This window comes from Marmota monax, unplaced genomic scaffold (assembly GCF_021218885.2).
Source record: "Marmota monax isolate L192 unplaced genomic scaffold, Marmota_monax_Labrador192_F-V1.1 WCK01_AAM20220418_F8-fsc00455, whole genome shotgun sequence".
NCBI classification, from domain to species: domain Eukaryota; kingdom Metazoa; phylum Chordata; class Mammalia; order Rodentia; family Sciuridae; genus Marmota; species Marmota monax.
The window spans coordinates 25996-47208 of NW_026694780.1; the positions used below are offsets into that span (position 1 = coordinate 25996).

The 21213-nt window shown below is 35.1% G+C and overlaps 1 pseudogene; it reads right to left on the reverse strand.

Annotated features, from left to right (window-relative positions):
• Positions 1–231: 231 nt before the first annotated feature.
• LOC124079906 (transcription initiation factor TFIID subunit 13-like) lies at positions 232–3256 on the reverse strand (annotated as a pseudogene).
• Positions 3257–21213: the final 17957 nt, after the last annotated feature.

Sequence of the window (21213 nt, forward strand, 5' to 3'; positions counted from 1 at the left end):
TAACTTATGTTCAATCGTTAAAACCCAGTAGTTTGAGTATGCAGTGTAATGGCAGACAATTAAAGACTTAAATATTATTCTAAAATCAAAGACATGAAAAGAATGGTGAAAACTTTGTTTCTCCGTCTTTCACTTACATGCCTAGATATGAGGACATTACTGTAGAAAATACACAGTTACTATGCATGGTTTCCACAGAAGATAAAGAAATTTCATAAAGTACAAAAGGAATCAAGGTCCATGGTTTGCTTCATTATGCTTTTCTAGCTCATTTCAGTTCTTCATTCATAGTGAGCAAGTCTTGAACCCTAGCAAACTTCCTTTGTCATTTCAAATCAAGAAGTCCATATCTTCAACTTGGCCTTGGCCTTGTCTTCCCATTGACACTGCCTTGTGTGTCATTTCAGTGGTGAACTCAATAACAGGGTCTTCAAGAATATCCAGTGACTCAGTGGAAGGATCCTGACCATCCCCAAACTCATACATCATACATTGTAATTTTTCAGAAAATGTCCCTTTTTTTTCTACCCTGTCCACCTTTTGCACCTCTCCCAATTTCTTCATTTTCCTCCCCAAAGGTGGGGTCTTCTTCCTGCCCTGATGTCTGCTAGCCTGCCAGCCCACAGTGTCTGCTTTTTCCTCTTCTAAAAACAAATGCAACATTTTGTTCAAAAAGAACAATTTGTGATTTAAATAAAATACAATATTTTATAATCATAAGTTCTGGTGAAAAAAGAAAAGAACATTTCACAGGCAATAACTCCCCAAATAAACTGATTATTGCTGCAAAAAAAAGTGAACAGGAAGTTATTGTAGGGAAAAATTGTATGGAAGTTGTGCAAAAGCTCTTGAGTACTTTGTCAAAGTGCTGTGTTCCACAAAAGCAACCAGCAGAAAGCAAAGGACTCTTAGCTTTAATAGTTCCATTACTTTTACAAAGCCATTTCCCCTCCAGTTATTTTATCTCCTTTATTCCACAGAAGTTCTATAAACAAGTAGACTAATCCTATAGATTCAAGTCCCAAAGCATTTTTGAAAGACTCTTCACTTACAGTTGCAATGGCTGTTAATATCTTCCTTTCTTTTCTATTCTTCTTTCCATTCCTTCCTTCTTTCTTTCTATTTATTTATTTTATTTTTTCCAGTACTGGAGATTGAACCCAGGGCCTTGCACATACGAGGTAATCAATCTACCACTGACCTACATATCACACTCATTGTTAAATTTTGGTTCATGAAAATTGAAGGGGTAATATGGTCTGTGCTCAAGGAAGTCAAGGAAATGACGGATTAAATGAAGTAAATTAGCTATATAGTGGGTCATGGGAGTGAATCTATTTCTGTACCATCTGACATTTCATCACCAGTAACTTAGAACATTTTAAATTCTTAAGATGTCCATATTGCTAATGCAAAAAGTTTTATCTTCATGCATTTTAAATCTACTTAACTTTGACCAGTACAGAAAATTCCAAGAACCATATTTCCTTGAAAACGTTAGTAACTCTAAATGGCATGAAAGTTGTTGGTGAACTGTCTTGACAGTTGGTCCTAACTTCAAACATAAATGGCATTAAACAAGAAATTCTAAAAAAAGTTTAAAAGGAAATATTTTGAATAGGTTAGTGGCATTAAAAAAAGTTGTATAAGCAAGACTGCTTACCAACGAATACTTAGGTTGAAGTTTGTAGATGTGATAATAATATTATTTCCTCCCAGTGTTTGAGATCAACTAAGAACTATCGAGACAGATAGAATTTTCCACACCCAGAGACCTAATTCTTCCCCTACCTCTGTTCTTTGGGAAATCCCATCCCAATAGAAATTTCAGAACAGATTTACCAGAAAGTCATGAAGAGAATTATTGATTGTTTCATAGTGAGTAGGCATGTTAGGCAGGACAGAGAAAGACAGAACTTCATATCTGCCTGAGGAAGCAGTGCCTGCATCTTCTCCTACCTGCAATTGCCAGAGAGAAAGAGGAGCAGAGATCACACTCTGCGGGAGCAGTGGCTCCAAAGGGTGGGAACCCACTAAACCCACTTCTTTTTCTCTAGCCTCACTAAATCACAGAAGTCAAATTTTAGTCCTGTAAAGGAGAAGAAGTTGGATGACTAGGAAAAAGCAGATGTTTAAGTTTGTGCCCTGTTATTACCAGAGAGTGTTATTAATTTTTCTTAAAAAAAAAGAAAAAATGAAAAGAGTAGATTCCTTTTTAATAGTTTGAAATTTTGTGTAACTCTTCAAATAAAATGTGTTTTTAGTATCAAGTAGACCAAATATTTTCTCCCTTATATTTAGGAATATTGATGAAGATAATATGATCCTTTTGTGGTAAAATCAACAATTAGGTGCTTTGGCCAAGGCCATTTCATAAAATGTGTGAAGGAACTCTCAGATACTTGAGGTCTGTGACCTATGAAACTGAAGTTACATTTCACCTTGGTTTAAGAAGAACGTTCTAGAATAGAATAAATGAATAATGCATAGAATATTTACCTAGAAAGTAACTGCCATCATTTTAAATTAGTAGATGTTAGCAAAGGCAACAAGCACAGAATAATGACAATACTTAATAAATAAAATGAATACTTTTGGATAATAAATATATCTGAATTAATACATTAGAAATGCACAATTTCCTATGTATTATTTAAGAAATATTGTTTTCTTATTTTTTTTGCTATGAAACATTACATGCTATTATTACTCCTTAGAAAATCCAAATTTTGGTAAGCTAGCTGAGCTATATTACTTTTGCATTATTTTGAAAAGGACTATTTGTTATATAGTGAGGATGTGTTTTCATTATGATGGCCATGGTATTGATATATATATATATATATATATATATATATATATATATATTTTGTTTGTGTGTGTATGTGTGTGTGGGGGGGGTTACCAGGGATTGAACTCAGGGCACTTGACCACTGAGCCACATTCCCAGCCCTGTTTTGTATTTTAATTTAGAGACAGGGTCTCACTGAGTTGCTTAGCACCTTGTTTTTGCCTCAGCCTCCAGAGCAGCTGGGATTACAAGTGTGCACCACCACACCCAGCAAGCTTTTATATTTTATGTCAACATTGCTCACAACTTGCAAAAATTAACACTATGATTTCACATATAGGAGACTATAAACTAACATTTCCACTCATTTTTTCTATAGAGAAAATATGTATTTATCATAATTACTGTAGAATGAAACTGAGAGCACACATTTTCATCTTTGGTATCTGATACAGGCTCTGCCATTTCCTTAATCAATATTGTATAGAAATAAAATATGTGAATTTGAAGTCAAGCAGACCACATAGGTTCCCAATGAATATCTTTTGAATACATTTAAATTGTTTTATTACAAGAGTTTTGGATTTTTAAATTTGTAGGGTATTTAAAAATCTATTTGTTGTTTTTCAGCAACACATGTCATGACCACATAAGTGTAGCTAGAATGTCTCAAAAATATTCTTGTATAAAAGGGAAACAATATATGAAAAATTAAAAATAATATCTTATTACATTTTAATGAAAAAATAAGATGGCTATTGTACAGGGTGCAAATTAAGTTATATTGTTTGAAAAAATGACTGGGGAGGGTTATGTGATATAGACAACTATTTATCTCTGGGTTGTGACAGTGGAGATAATTTTGCTTTTTCCTGTTTGCATACACATTTAAAAAGTATTTTAATAATACATATTAATCATGAACATTTAAAATTTAAAATAAATGTATGTAAATAAATCCCTTAAAAAACATTTTGTGCTTGGAACATGTATTTGTGTTGTTTTCCAGTGGGTTAAAGGCCTGTACTGAAATGTTGTGCTCTTGTTTGCCTTTTCTGGCATTGCCTAGCCCAGTAAAATTTCATTGAAAGCAGAAGTGCAGTCCTTACTATGTACCAGCACTGAGGCTAGATGTAGAGAGTGCATTGCTAAGGTATATTGTATAGAGCCCAAACCTGAAGCCACTGGTACATTTGTACAATAACATTTTGATGTAGTTTATAACTCTCAAAAGTTTGAGTTTATTATACTCTAGTATCTTAGTTGGCTCTAGCTGCCTAAAAATACCATATACTGGTATTTTAGTCAGCTTTTTCTTCACTGTGACCAAAAGACCTGTAAAGAACAATTACAGAAGAAAAAATTGATTTGGCTCACAGCTTCAAAGATCTCAGTCCGTAGATGGCCAACTCCATAGTTCTAGGCCCCAGGTAAGGCAGAGCATCATGGTAGAAGAATATGGTGCAGGAAAGCAGTTCAGGACATGTCAATCAGGAAGCAGAGAGCTCTGCTCACCAGGAATAAAATACAAACCCCAAAGGCATGCCCCCAGTGATCTACCTCCTCCAGCCATATGATACCTATCTACAGTCATTGCCCAGTTAATCCTTATCAGTGGATTTATGTACTGGTTAGGTTAAAGCTCTCATAGCCCAATTGTTTCACCTTTAAACTTTCCTGCATTGTCTTATACTTGAGCATTTGGGGGACATCTCATATCTAAACCATAACAACTAATGGTTTAGATTCCCAGCATGGCATGGGGTTCAACTTTGTACATTATTGTTACCTTGATATACAAATGGAAAGGAATGTATAATTCTCAAGTCTCATATTGTGTCAAATATTTTTTTACAGCAGTTGAGAAATAGATATTTGGACATTGTTCTTAGGACTTTTAGCAAGAATAACAATTGTGAGAGTTAAAGCTTTATAAAATTACCTTGTCATGGATAACAGCACTTACCACCCCTTCACCTCATAGTCAAGGTTCTATTTTATTTGAAGTGCACTTTTTTTCTTTGCAACACAGCTTTGCTTCTTTCTAAGATACTTCAATATATCATTTAATTTGTTCATGTAGGATTTTTGTGTCATGTGTTAGTCTCTATAAAAATTAATCAATGCCATAGGAAAAGAAGAAAATGTAAGTAGATTATACCATAAGCCCAAAGCAATGAATGTCACTAGTAGGGAAATATGCTGATGATTTTCATTATACCATGTAGGTATTTATTTTTCTTTTTGAAATTATAAATTAGTTACAAAACAACAATGTCTTGGTAAAATAAATGTGTTTTTCAATTACATGAATGTCATACATTGATGTTTGATAAGTTTGCATGAATATCACTAGAAATAATTTTCTTATACTCAGATATCAAAACCACTTTGGATTATAATGTTTGTGTGCATAGTTAATGTTAACAGGTTTTCTGTAATTCTGACAATCTATTGAAATGTGTTTTTTTGTGTCCATAGAGAAAGTGAAGTATACTCTATCCATTTTTTATATTGTATGAACATAATTTATTTAATATATTTTGGGGCTTGTATTAAACATTATATATGAATATCATAACAAACCCTGTTTCTCAGTATTTTTTATATAACATTGTATTCCACAATATTTTGTTATTGAGTTGCCATTATCATCATCTCTATCAACATTGCCAATAAATAAGAAATAGAATAATAATTCCAGTAAATAAGACTGTCCAATTTTAATTTTAGTTTCATTTTTTAGCAAATGGTATCCATTTCTGTGAATATTAGATAATAAGCAAATATTTTGGCAAAATAGGTGTATATTTTCCCCAACAGTGTCACAATAAAATAAATTTGTAAAGAATGTATAAATTTGTTGCTGTATTCAAAATAAATAAATAAAGTCAATCCAAAATATACCCAGTTACATGTACTGAAGTTTTAATCGGGTCAGTTATTTATGTTGGATTTTGAAAGGAAGTTTTCTTAATGGAAATAAAAACTAGTCGTTTATCAATTATTATTTCTAATGATTCTGAAAAATCCAGTGGCTTCCTCCTTCCTGAAGTTACTTTAATAACTTCAGGAAAGCAGAATAGATAATATGACTACACATAGACCATCTAGTCCTGTTAGTTGGTTCAGTGTGCAACCTCTCAGTGTTTATGGAGCCGCCAGTCATAGTGACGTCATAGTGATGCAGCACCATCTTTAGGACGGAGAACATTCTTGGGAGCAAACCACTTTGAACCACACTCTAGAATTCCTATTCTCTTTGTCTTGAGACCCTCAACTTGATGAATTTGCACATAAATACAAGCCTGTAATCTCAGGGCTTTTCAAGAAAGCATGGTTATTGACTGAATGCTGGATATAAGAGAGCCCAGCAACCTAGGAGCCTCTTACTCAGCGACAAAGCTCTGTGTTAGAGGAGGTTAAAGAATCTATCCTGATCTCTTTCTTGGACTGTTTGGTTTTCTAGACAGACAGTAGAAATACAAACTGTAAGTATAAACACAAGAAATGGAGAAACTGTCCAGGCACGGTTTTGTAAGCAGGGTGGAATCACTAATTCTTTTTAGTAGTGACAACCTCAAATATTTAGTGAAATGTGTTGTTCTCAGGGGTAGGGCAAGGTTAGAGGAAGTGGATCACTGAGGGTGTGCCCTGGAAGGGTGCATTTTCCCTGACACCCCTTCTCTTGTCTTGCTCTCAGGCTCCTGCTTCCTGACCCCACCATGACCCCACCTAGCTTTCCTCTGCTGGGTCCCCCCCTTCCCTTGCCCCACGATGTGTTGCCTCACCTTAGGCCCAGAGCAAGGGATCAGTTATCTATGGACTGAGACCTCTGAAACCATGATCCACAAATAAGCTTTCCATCCTCTAAGTAGTTCTTGTCAGGTATTTTGGTCACAGCAATGAAAAACTGACATTTATTTTATTGGACCATGTTTTCCTCATTCTTCCCTTGTCCAGATGCTTTGCATTGGCATTTTTGCATTTGAAGAAACTGCCATTTCTCCCAGGTTTTTTGAACTGGCCTCTATACTATCTTTCAAAAATTAGCCTGCCTAGAGATTATGGAAGCCTTTCAAACCTTTCCTTTGAACATATCTTCAATGGACTCATGTGTATAGTTTCCTAATTGAAGAAATTTACTCTGCCTTGCCTGCCTGCCTGCTTGCTATTCTTCCTTTCTTTCCAAAATATTACATGTTTAGTAGTGACAACCTCAAATATTTAGTGAAATGTATTGTTCTCAGGGGTAGGGCACTGTGGTTTTTTGTTCACATATAAATTGTTTAAACTGGGAGATTTGTTTCTTGGACTACTGCTTATTAGCTCTGTGATTTATGGGCTTTCTGAACCCAAGCGTCCTTATTCCTAAGTAGAGAGAATAATACTTTCAACACTATGCTGTTGTAAAGGGTGAACATACAGAATGAACACTTCATAAATAACTCTTTTCCCATTGCATGCTCCCTTGTATGAATCCTAGCCCATCATTTTTTATTTAAACATTGGAATCAGCTATTTAAATATGTTTCTAGATTCATTCCCACTGGATTCATAAAAGTTCCCATTGTTAATCTTTGTAAAATAAAACATCTTTTCATGATTTATTATGATATATAACTCATTTCAACAAATTCTTAGTTCGCCTACTATATAAATGTACTCAATTCTAGGCAGGCATGGTGGCCTAGGCTATATTCCCAGTGATTTTGGGAAGCTGAGGCAGAAGGACAGCCTGTGCAACTTAGCAAGACCCTGTTTCAAAATACGAAATAGAAAGTGTTGAGAGCCACAGCCGAAGGGGCCCCAGCAAACTTCCAGCTGCCAGCAAACTTCCAGCTGCCGGCTGATGATTGGCTCACAGCGGCCCCAGCAACATCTAGCTGATTGGCTCCTCTGCGGTGATGCTCATTGGGCTGTTTCCCTGCCCTTTCAGACCACGGAGCTGCTCATTGGGGGACTTTTTTGGCTCCGCCCATGTGACCCAGCCAATCGGCCTCAAGAGCAGGAGGATTGTGGGAGGTGGAGAGAAGCTTGTGTGGGAGAGAGAGGCTTGTGGAAAGCCGGTGGTGGCAGTTGAGGCTCTGAGGGTTTTTCCTGAGAGGCTGTTTTGTTTGGTGTGTGTGGTTCTAAAAATAAAGTTAGTTTCTTTTGACAAGTGGCTCCTGATTGTGCCCAGCCAGACTGCGGCAAGAAAGGACTGGAGATATAGTTCAGTGGTAGAGTGGAACCACTCGGTTGAATTCCCAGTACTGGGGAAAAGAATCACTTAATTCTAATTAAATTTAATTTAATTAAATTTGAATGTATTACATTGAACAAACATTATACTGCCACCTGTAAATGTATGAGATTAAACTGTCTTCTAGTAATTTCTATCTAAACAAATGGGAACTTGAAAAGATAATTTCCTTTCTCTTTTTTTGTAGTGACAGATCAAACCTAGGGCTTTGCACATATTAGACAAGTGCTCTGCCACTGAGCTATAACCCACACCTCACAAAATACTTCCAAAAATAGCTTTATTAATACTGGAAAATCTTGTTGAAGAATTAACAGAGATGGAGAAATCAGTATATAAGAGACAAGTTGCCAATATAGAAGGGGGAAGTAATTGAGACAGGGGCAAAGGTCAAGTAGATAGTGAATGATCAGGTCAAAAAGACTAGGGCTAATTAACAAAGCAAAGGAAATGGGATGTTAACACCCTGGAGCACTACCCTCACCAACCAGTTGCTAACACCTCCCTACCATCCCCAGGAGGAGTTGTTCATGATTACCCACTGGGCTGTTGTTTCCTGCCTTTGGGCAAATACCAGGCTAGGCCAACTTATCTCCAGAAAAGTCTACTGCTTGGGAGCTCAGGCCCAGCTCAGGCCCAGTTCTATTCTTTCTCTTTCCTAAATAAAACTTGCTTTCTCTGCTTTCCTCAGCATTTCTTGGGTATTTAATCTTCAACACCAGGGGAGCAAGGACCCGATGCTGATTTCCAAGACTGGTACAGTATTAGAAAATCATTAAGCCCAATTTTTCACTCCTTACTACCTCCACATCCTTTGCCATCCCTCTAACTGATACATAATTTTGCATAATTTGGTCATGTGATTTTTCTCTAGTCAGAAAATATGCTAGTGGCAAAGTGTTCATTCTGAGCCTAAATGCTAAGCATATTTCTGTTTTCCATCTGTGCCTCTGTCACCTAATTGAGTAGTTGAAGGAGGGTAATAAATCCGTGGAACATTGTCACATCAACCTATCCAGAGGCATGAAGTGAGACAGACACTAAAGTGAGGCATAGCCTGGATCAATCAAATCCCACCTGACCTGCAGATCTAAAAGCAGAAGTTGTTATGGGTTAAGACACTGAGTTGGGGATTTTTATCATGAACATCATTGAGACAATTGCTAATGACAAAATTCAAAAAAATATATATCAAAGGAAGATGTGATACCTCTGAAGAAATAGGAAAAGAGATTTCAGAAATAGATATAGCATGAGTGAGTACAGAGGAATTATCTTGTGATATAATGTTGTCCAATGGAAATTAAATAATATAGTATACTCACTTCTTTCCTAAGTCTTTTTGTGGTCCTGATCTTAAACAGCATAATTATGAGATTCTTATAAACACAAAAAATTTTAGACTTTTCAATAGAAAACAGCATTCAATCTTTACATTCTACCATAACTCACTTAGATGGTTTCAATAAAGAGACTTCAAGACTGAAACCACTTATACAAAGGTATATGGGACCAAACAAGATGTTGAGGCATCAAGAGACTAGCAAGAGCAGCAACTAGCTGGGAGTGGAGACTCTTCAGAGAAAACTAGTATTTCTAGAAACTAGTGAGAGCAGGAGCTGTCCAGTGGAGCAGTACAGGGATGAAGATTCAGCCAAGAGTAACTTCACCAGAGAAGGGAAAGGAGATGGGATGATGGGAGGTGCCATGAACTCTCCCTCCTTGCACCCTCCTGTCTTTGGCTCCTATTGGTGGAACCCAAATGGAAGCCAGCCAGGCAGAGAACTTAAGGAGGCTGGAGGAGAAATCTTTCTTGCCTCAGAGCAGGGTACAGATAGGTGGGAAATTAATATTGAGTATGAAGGGAAACAACTTGCAAATGAGCAACAAATTAGATTAGTTAAATATCTGTAGCAGTTAGAAGTTAGTATTGGTTTTGACTTCAATTTGAAAGAAACTTTCTTCACATGTACTTCTCATATCTTTCTATTCATTCATTTATGGTTTGTTTACTGAAGATCTACTGTGTACAAGTTGGTGGACTTCCATCGTAAGCCATAAGACAGAACTATATTTGAGCAATAAAGGCATTTTGTTTAACATAGACACACAGGTGATTCTATTATGTACAGTATCTGTTAAGGGATTATTCAATCAACAAACATTTATTGAACTTCATTGGGCTTTCATTATGCTATTGTCTCTGACTTTATAAAGTTTGTAATCGATGTACCATACTCTTTATATGGGTATAAGTGTACTTTTTTTAAAAGATAATAAGATAATATGATTTGAAAGAAAATAGCATTCATGAGACTAGAAAAATGAAATAGCCATTTATTTTATCAAAATACCATAACAAATAAAGTAGTATTAATTTCCAGGATTAAAGAGCACAATGGATATTTCTTTTGCTATGAAGGCTACAGAAAATATTCATAAAATTTTGGCTGGTTAATATTTTGGGTATCCTTTTCTTGAATATATTTTTTTTCCTTTTCAGCTTAATGGATATGTAAAATCCAACCAAATTCAGGCAACCTGGCTCATAAGTGCTGTTAACTGCTGCAAATGGTGGGCTTTGGGTCTGCAGGCACAGCAACACCATCTTCAACTCTGAGTATTTCAAACCCTCATTTTTTCCTAGATATTCATTCGAAAAAATTGTTTCTGTTTAGTTTCAGCTGTCATCAGACCTGTTTTCTGGGCATGTTGCCCATGTAATTCATGTTTATATCCTTATTTTACTGAGGTCTGATTTGATTTTGAAGACTGGAACTCATGAATTTTATCATAATCATGTAAGTAAAACACATATAAAAGCTGAATGGCTTGTTGTTAAACAGAAAATTATTTTCAAACATTAAGGTACTGTAAACAAAACTTAAACACAAAGAAAACTAATGTATTGAAATATGAAACTGATGAATGTAAACTGGAATAATTGAAAATTAAGACAGTTAAAAGGTATGGTGATGTTGATATAATAAACATCATACAGAATATAAAATATTTTATTTTATACAATTCTAAATGATACCTAATTTAGATCGCTTTGTAGTTACTATGGACATAAGCTTCACATCATCATCAAACTTAATAAATGTAAAATGTATACTTAATAGCAATGTTTTTCTTAATAATTCAAACTTTTATTTGGCTTTGAGTTCAATATCACTTAACACATAAAATTGACATTTCTCTGATATAAGGATGCTGATTCATAATAGGGTTGGGCGGAGCATGGGATGATTAGACAAACTCTAGATAGAGCAAAGGGGAAGGAGGGGGCATGAATGTAGGAAAGATGGTGGAATGAGATGGACATCATTACCCTAAGTACATGTATGAAGACACAAATGGTGTGACTCTAATTTGTGTATGACCAGAGATATGAAAAACTGTGCTCTATATGTATAATATGAATTGTAATGCATTCTGCTGTCATACATAACAAATAATAATAATAATAATAATAATAATAACAGGGTAAAAAATCGACATTTAGAATAAATAGCAAATTCACATTCAGAATAGTTACCTAATTTGCATTTTTAGACCTGTTATTGTCCAGGCACAGTTTTTAAAGTCTCCTAAGTTGGAGTTGAAGTTTGTGCTACATACAGTACTGTCCCAGGTGGGTTTCCTGGAGGCGGGTGCTGCATGCAGGAAGGTTTACAGGAAGCTCAGCTGGGATCTTTGGGAAGGGCAGGAGGTGGGATGGTGGGAACACTGCTGGCCCCAATGCCATGATTTTTAAAAACCATTTTATTTTATGTAAATTGTATTATATTTTAATCAGCTTTCCTTTGGAGATGGTACACTCCACACTGTCTAGCATAGCACATTCTTTACAATTAATATTGATCTGTGCTTATTAGTTTGAACTTTAAAATCATTTGATTTTGAGCAAACTGATTTTTCTTGGCCCTAAGTCAGAGCCCGATTCTTGCCTACTGCCATCAGGTAAGCTTTCCTCAGTTCTTTTTCAAACAAAAATAAGTGGAGTATAAATAATTATGCCATTGCCTCTATGTGATCACATAGATGTCCACACAAGGAGAGAGCAAAGGCAAACCTGAGAGACTCCGACTTGAGGAGATGGCAGAGTGATGCGGATTTACTCTCCTGAGAGAGTTCTTAAGCATAATATTTTTTCATAATGTCTTCAAATGTTGTTATGCATTAGAGCTGAAATGTTGAATGAGCACAAATTTTAAAATGATGTGCTATTCTCATAAACTTTACATACAAGTCAATAAATGTTTTTGAATAATCATGTACCGTTTTTAGCTTATAAAAAATCACTAGGTAAATGAACCAATAAGAGAAGTACTTAATCCAGGTGCAATGGCACACACCTGTAATCCCAGAGACTAGGGAGGTGCAGCCAGGAAGATCTCAAATTGGAGGCCAGCCTTGGCACTAGACAGACACCTGTGAAACTGCTGTCTCAAAATAAATGATACAAAGGACTAGTGATGTAGCTCAGTGATAGAGCACCCCTGGGTTCAATCCCTAGTCTCCCTACCCCACACATACTTATACACACACAGTCTAACTTTTCTTGAAATGGCATTAGATATTAGCCATTTAGTCTTTTTAAATCAGACGTATGTTTGGACTTCTGACCCCTTTTATCTGATACTTGCCTATCTTTCTATGGGATAATTGTGTTAAATCCTTATTTTGACAGGGAAATGGAACTCACAGTTCTGTGAAAGGGATGAAATGCTTTCCAATGACAAGAATGATCAGATCTCTGTATCAATATCCAGAATTTCTTTTTCTCCTTAGTTTTTACTGCTTCCTTCTTATGATAAGTACTCATACATCCAGGGATGTTTAAGATTCAAAAGAAAATTAATCGTAAGAAATTTGCCATAGGATTAAACAGAATGAAATTTTGCCTTTTGTTGTATATGAGCTGATATATGAGCTATTTAGTCTTTTTGAATCAGAAATATGTTTGGCCTTGTGGCCTCTTTTATGTGATACTTGCCTATCTTTCCATGTGATAATTGCCTTCAATCCTTTTTGAGATGGGTTAGTAGAACTAATAATTCTGCTAAAGAAATGAAATACTTTCTCAATGATAAGAATGATTCACTATCCAATTCCTTTCAGTAGAAAATCAGTGTACTTTCACTTTGCAAGGTAGAGACAGACTGTAATTCTGAACTAACACATTTTCCGTGATTAGAACTTATCTGAATAGAGATTACTTGCTACTTTCTGTATTATTCATACAAATCTAAAATGATATTCATTTTTTATTGGAAAGAAATTTTATGTCAAATAATTATTGAGAATTTTTGTGGTAATCTAAGCAGAATTAATTTTGGTAGTTTCTATAAAAACACCCGTGGAAATACTTTCTTCTTCTGAGAGGGATTTAATTAATATAATACCATGAAAATCCTGTACTTAAGAGTTCATCAATAACTGAGAAGTGTAGCTTTTTGAAGATCAGAGGTCAGGGTACTGAAATTCATGAGAAATGGATTCCTGTTTTTTCCTTGTTTATTTATATTTTATTTTAAGTAAAATAAATAAATAAGTAAACAAATAATAATTGTGTACATTTGTAGGTGCCGCAGTCTGGCTGGGCACAAATGCCGCAGTCTGGCTGGGCACACAATCACGAGCCACCACACAGCTTGTAGATTCAAACAGCAGCTCTTTATTCCCGAACTCACACCGGCACTCTACAAACACGTTCTGGGGAAATCCACGTTCTCTGCCCAAATTCACCTCCACTGGGCTTCTGTCTCCCAAAATATACTGTCTAAATCCCGTGAGAACTCAAGGGGAACTCAGGCAGCAGGATACGCCCTATTCCCAGCAGGAATAATCTTAAACCTTAAACCTGGAACCTAAACCAGGAACGCCCTAATCCGCCTTGGTCCTTGAGCAAGGTCACCTACATTCAATGTCACTGCAACATGGGGTACGCTGGCAAGGAAATTGTCATACCTACTTACTTGGCTAATGGCTCCCAGCATGTAGGGTGAAATGTAATGTTTGGAACTGTGTATGCATTATCTAAAGAGTTAATTAAGAGAATTAACATATTCAGGTCTTCACCAATTTATTTTTTATTTATGATGAAAACAAAAAAATCTATTTTAGCAATTTTGAAATATATGGTACATGTTATTAACTGTGGTCACCATGTAGTAGATCACTAAAACTTCTTTCTCTAGTCTTAGAGGTTGTATCTTTTGACCAACATCTTCCCTTTCTGTACTCCTACTCTCCCCCTCTTCAGCCTCTGCCAACTATCTTTTTATTTTTTGTTTTTATGGGTTGGATTTTTGTGGGTTCTGCAGATAAGTGAGATTATGCAATATTTGCCTTTTCATTCATGACTTATTTCTCTTAGCACCATTTCCTCCAGTTCTACCTGTGTTGCTGCAAAGAACAGAATTTTCTTTTTAAAGGTTGATATATGCTACATTTTCTTTATCCTTTAATTTACAGATCCATTGTTAATAATGCTGCAATAAGCACAGGAGGCAGATCCTCTTCAACATATCAATTCTGGTTTTTATAGGGGGGTGGTAACCAGGGATTGAATCCAGGGGTGCATAACCACAGAACCACTTCCCCAGCCTTTTCTCTATTTTTATTTAGAGATAGGCTCTTGCTAAGTTACTTAGGGCCTCACTAAGTTGCTGAGGCTGGCTTTGAACTCACAATCCTTCTGCCTCAGTCTCCCAAGCTCCTGGGATTACTGGTGTGTGCCACCACTCCTGGTTCCAATTCCTGTTTTTAACATTTGACTCTTCTCTACAAACATGATTACATAATTCTATAATTTTCCCCCTAATTTTTTCCTTCTAATGACAATCAACAATATGCAGAAATGACTTCTTTGAACTTGCACAGATTAACTAGACTCCAAGTAAAGAGTTGTGAGAAGTCTGCATTATTTATCAATCTCTCTCTGTATAGATGGACATTATAACAGATGAACTATTGCAGTGGAAATTAATTTCACTTATTAAATATTTACTTTTAGTGACACTTAAAAAACAGCCATTTTTGGTCAATTTTGTTACTCAGTAGTAAATTATATTCTTACATTGTGCACATGTACAAATATGTAACAATGAATTCTATTATTATGTATAGTTACAATGCATCAATTAAAAAATGAAAAAAAGAAAAAATAAATAAATAAAATTTAAAAAGGAAAGCAGTCGTATTTTGCATATAGCAATATTTACTTTGAGTACCTGTCTTTCCAAATAGGTTGCATAATATCTTTCTATGATAGGTCTTATGACTTTTTTTTTTTAAAGGTCATCTTAGAAATGAAATGGTAAGGGTAGCACAATTCGAGGCTTTTATAGAATGTTGGTGCTCAATATGCATTTAACCACACTGGAATATTATGGCTTTTTTTTTTTAATTGACAGGATTTGCAGTTAATGTATTCCTATGATCTGTGAGCAGTTTGAAAAGGTAGGCACAGACTATGTGCCTTTGGCACTTGACCTAGGGGTTAGAAGCTAGACCTGGTTGTAAAAGTTACCATTACTTGGTGGGTGTTATGGTTTAGATATAAGATGTTCCTCAGAAGTTCACATGAGACAATGCAAAAATCTTCAGAGGTGAAATAATCGGACTATGAGAAATGTAACCTAATCTGTGGATTAATCTCTTGATATGGATTAACTGGGCAATGAATGTAGGCAAGTAGAGTGTGACTGAAGGAAGTAGATGGCTGGGGTAGCTTTTTGGGATTTATCCTGAACCCTGGTGGGTGGAACTCTTTTTTTGACTCCTGGATGTCAACTCCTGAGCTGGTTTACTCCACTATGCCTTTCTGCAACAATATTCTGCCTCACCTTGATCCCAGAGCTAAGGTGTCCACTGACAGTGAAATGAACCTCTGAAACTCTGAGCTATAAACTTTTCCTCTTCTGTGTTGTTCTTGTCAGGACTTTTGGTCACAGCAATAAAAAAGCTCACTAAAAAGGTGGGAAAAACAGTGTCATAAATAAGATGCTCTTGCACTGCCTCCGAATAAATTGGTTCTAATGTTTTTTCTTGTCTTTGCAATAAATTACAGTATGTTTCTTCTTGTGAATTTGTTTTCCCCTGAATGTTTGATTTTGAAATAAAGTGATTTTTGCCTATTCTCATAAAGATATTACTACTGCAGCACTCTTGATGAGTTATGCTACGTACACACAATACAGTTTTTTCAGGCAGTATACAGACTCCATAACAGTACAGAAACCGGTCACTGTTTTGCTTACTTTGGATATTCAAAGTTTATATATTGACTTGTTACATAGGAATCTCTAAAAATCTATGCATTGAATATATGAGCAAATCAATCAGTCAGTTAATTCCTGACATTATACCAATGTTTTTAAATGTCCGTGTCATACTAAACTCTCAGGGATGTTATTAAAATACATATTCTGATTTAGTAGGTCTGGGGTGGTGCTGATTGGTGCTTTTCTAACAAGCTCGCCAGTGATGCTGAGAGGGCTAGTCTAGGAATCACACTTTAAATAGAAGATATTGGGTGTTTCTAGGTCTTCCTGGGCCTTCCTAGCCATTCTCAACCTCCAAGGAATTTTCTTGGCTTTCTGTGAAAAATAATCCATCTTCTAGGATCTCCTATTTTTTTTTAATATGGCCCATATTGAGGTAATATCTATGAATTAGAGAAACTCACCCAATATCAAAGAACTTTGTAGAGAGGGCTTTTTCTTCTTCTTACTGTTCCTTTCCCAGCTCCTGCTAAGTTTCAAGTTTCAAAAAGCCTAATGCACTTTCTCAACCAAGTCTAACCTCCAAGAGCTGGAGTCAAGTACCAACAGCTCACAGTATGTGTCCACCTTTTCAAACTGCTCATAGATACAGGAGCCGAGCATTAGTTCCTTAGCCTTCTAGATGATTTCTGTCGGATTCTTTAAGCTTAGAATCTTTTCTCTGTGGTGATCAAGGATTCCAGGATGTTGGAAAAGTTCTGTATCTTTATCATGGAAGAATTCAGGATTATATGTGTTTGCTAAGACCCCTTTAACTGTGCACATTGCAAACGATAAAGTTCACTCCATGTAAATTTTGCTCCAGTTAAAAAAATATCCTGATTCAAAACATCTCTAAATTCAGAGGAGAACCTTGGAGAAGGTACGTTGTTGATTTTTTTCAAAGGAAGATTGCCTTAACGGTATCTTAAAATTGCCTGTATCATGCTTGCTTATAAAGCTTAGGGTTTGGTAAAGGGGAAAAAAAAATACAAAAAAAAAAAAAAAACAAGAGTAAAAATAAAAATGAGGACGTTTAAAGACCTGACTAGGAATGCCGAGGAGAGCATGCTTTTTGCTTTACCCCAGGGGCATCTGTGACCAAAGAGAAACACCTGAAAGCTGAAGGCTACTCTGCATTATTTTGAGTGGAGGCCTGATATTGTTTTGTAACACTGGCTGCTCTCTTGGGAGTCATCCATTGCAGACTTATTTCTCCTCCTTTTGCCCAGTGTTTTAATTTCTATAGAAAATTTTCACCTAAATGATTAGGTTATTGAACACTAAATAATTTTTCTTCCGATTTGCAGAACCCAGCACATCTTGGTGACCTTCAGATAACACCAGAATGTGTAATGCCTCTTCTTAATCTTTTGTGCTGTGCAGCCACTAACACAAAGCATGGAGATTGCTGTCATGTTTAACTTGTAGAAAAGTAATGTTTGTCTAAAGAATTCCAGAAACTAGTCCCAGGTGGTTGAGATCAATTGCAGTGTTTCAGCCCAGAAAAAAAAATAGAAAAGAAAAGAAAAAGACCCACAATCACACCCTGGATGACAAAGACTATGCCTTGTAAGTAGTTTTCATGGCAATTGCCCCATCTTCCTCTTCCTCCCTACAAAAGCCCTTTTGCATACCCAAGATCTCTAGGATGAGAAGATTTATGGGGAATGATATCTCCCCCATCTAATCCAATTGGCTGCTCTTGAAAAAACCTGATTTCTTTCCCAGCAACTCTTGTCTCCAAGTATCAGCTTCTGAACAGATAGCAGATGGACTTGGGTCTGGTAACAGTTTTAAGATGGGAGGTGAGACATTTCTTTGAGACTTAAACAATAATTCCAGGTATTGGTCCAAAAGCACTTTTTTTTTTCTCTGAGATTCCTATGAAAAAGTTTAAAAAACACAGATGATAAGACTCTAGGCCTAGAGAATCAAATTCACCCCCAAAATTAACTATATACATCACAATATTAAATCTCTTGAGCTCCACTCACATTTCTCCCAGTTTCAATCAATTGTATGATTTTGAGTAAATGTAAATGATAGTGATGCTTTAAATTATTTTTGTGAATATCAGATAGAATAAAGTATATATTCTCATTGCTTGTCTTCTCTTTTCTATGCTATATACTCATGAATCCCAATTTTTAAAATAACAATTGTACATATTATTTGAAAGCATTTTGAACTTGCAGTTTTACTTACTTTAATTCCCATATACCATATATAAGCCTAGAGAAGTTTTAAGTCATAAGTATTTTTCCTACCCATTTTTTTTGTCATTGGAAATTACTGGGTAACTTCAATGCAGTTCTTCATAATAAGCCATCTATTTAACTCTGTGATAAGGGAACAGTTTCATCTGAGTATTCCTCAGCTTCTCTGTTTTGTATAAAGCAGTCTTATCCAGATAAATGACTCATAGGTATTTATCCTGAGTCAGGATTGTACGTGTTATATATAAATTGCTACGCAGAAGACAGCATTCAGTGATGATTCCAAATCTTCCAACAATGTACAGCAAACAGAGAAAAACCCATTTTAGACTGCTTTGCATAAATTTGTTCAGGCTTATAAGTGAACACAGGAAATGACCTTGAGATAGAAAGTGCATTGAAGCAATGCTTGAGGAACATATTGATTGAGACTAGCTGAACTTCAACTTAATATATGAGTCTGGAAGCTTTAAAGGCAGTCAATGTAAAAGAAAATTACTTCCTGTAGTACTAGAACAGAAATAATCAATACTGTTCTCGGCTTCAAGTGGTAAATCTTCAGCTTACGTAAAGACATGTTCTCTCTACTTAAGCTTCTCTATACTTAGAGTTCATACTTCATCATTATCATGATAAAGATAATAGTGCCGACCCAATCTAGGGTAGATTTAAAGCTACAATAACAAATTACTTGGCTAAATGTTCATTGAAAGATTTTACATTCTCCCCGCAGATACTCCATTGGTATTTATTGTAGGAAAAAAAGAGTCATTAATATTTCTTTCATCTAGTTTCCAAACCCTCATTTCCATTGAAATAGAAACAAAAAGTCATTAGAAATTGGCTGTTAACAAGTAAGCTTTGCAACTTTTGCCATATAAAAGTTCTTGTTGATGCTTTCTTTCCTCATTTTCATTTTTCGTTTTCTGCAAGATGAAGCATTCTTCCTTTCTTCAAATTTCCAAGGTTCTTATTCCTCTCTTCTATGCAGTATAAAAGTTTTCTCTTAAAGGATGTTAAATGATTTTCAGAATAATTTATTAATGAAAGTTTAAATCATTATTCTTTAAAAATAGGGGGATCTCATGAAAATAGAAAGGAGATCAGTAGAGTTGATGAAGAGATATGGAAGAGAGAAAGCAGAGGTATTGTGGAATAATATTGATCAAATTATATTGTTTTATCATGTGTATGTTTGAGAATGCAACAATGAATCTCACTATGATGCATGTTATAATGCACCAGTAAAAATATATAAAAATAAATCATTATTCTTCCCCAAATCACAAGGTTTAAAAAAATTATTTGGATAGATGTTGTCAGTGGGCTTTTTGTAAAACATATAAAATTATTCAAGTATTGTATGTAAGTGACCAATATATAGGCTTACTACTCAAAGGAATGTATGATCTCATTACTTAAATTTATGTATAGGCATTCATGTAACAAAAGAATATATATTATTATATTATATCAACTATATAAATATACTTCATATGTTTATTAGGAACATTTTTATATACCAGTATAAAATAAATAAATAGCTAGGTAGGCAGATAAATGCCAACAGTGGAATATAGATTATGTGCTGAGAAGGAATCAATTTATAATAAATTCTTTCAGAATCTTTTTGGTAGAGACAGCATTTAGGTTAAATTTGAAAGTATGTAAGTTTAATGAATAAATTTCAAAACAGGATTTCTTTTCCAGGTTAGAGAATGTTATGAGTAAAAAACCAAACTCCCAAATGCTTACAGAACAGAAATTTTCCCAGTATGACTAGGATGACTTTATGGAGATAGGATAAGACGGAGATAAGGAGAGATGGGTTTAAAGTCAAATTGTAAAGGATCATGAATCATGTAAAGTTATACAAATCTCTCATCCTTAGATATTTTGAAAAAGACTATGATATAATCAGATTTCTAATAAAAACTCTGGCAGTGATATACAAAATAGATTTGAACTTAGAGATATCACAACATGGAAAGCAGTGTATTCATAAAGTCAAGCAAGTCTAATGTCAAGACACTAGTCAATATAATTCTTTAACAAGAAATAATACATTGCTTTACATGCACTTTTATGGTTTAACTTTTATTAAGTTTAATTGACAGGTCATAATTGCACACATTTATAGGATAAAAAGTGATGTTTTGATGTATGCATACAAAGTAGAATGATTGAATCTATTTAAGTAACATATCCATCACTCTGTTTACTTATCATTTTTTATTATGAGAGAGACATTAAAAATTTACTGTTTTTTATCATTAATACTGATATTTATAGGAGTCTGTTACTACATATTTATATATCTTAAGTTGTTTCTTTTTTGAAATTAATTTATTTATTTTAATTAGATATTTATGATAGCAGAATGCATTTTGAATTATTGTACGTAATTGCAGCACAACTTTTCATTTCTCTGTTTGTATACGATGTAGCATCATACCATATATCTAGTCATACACGTACCTAGGGTAATTATGTCCATCTCATTCCACCATCTTTTCTGCCCCCTACCCCTCCCCTTCTCTCTTAATTATTTTAAAGCATACATGATTATTGTCTAAAGTCATCCTACTCTTCAAGAGATCTCAAACTTATTTTTCCTGTTCTATTTTTTGTACCCTTTGATCAGCAACTCCCCATTCCCTCCTGCCACACTCCCCAGTAAAGGAA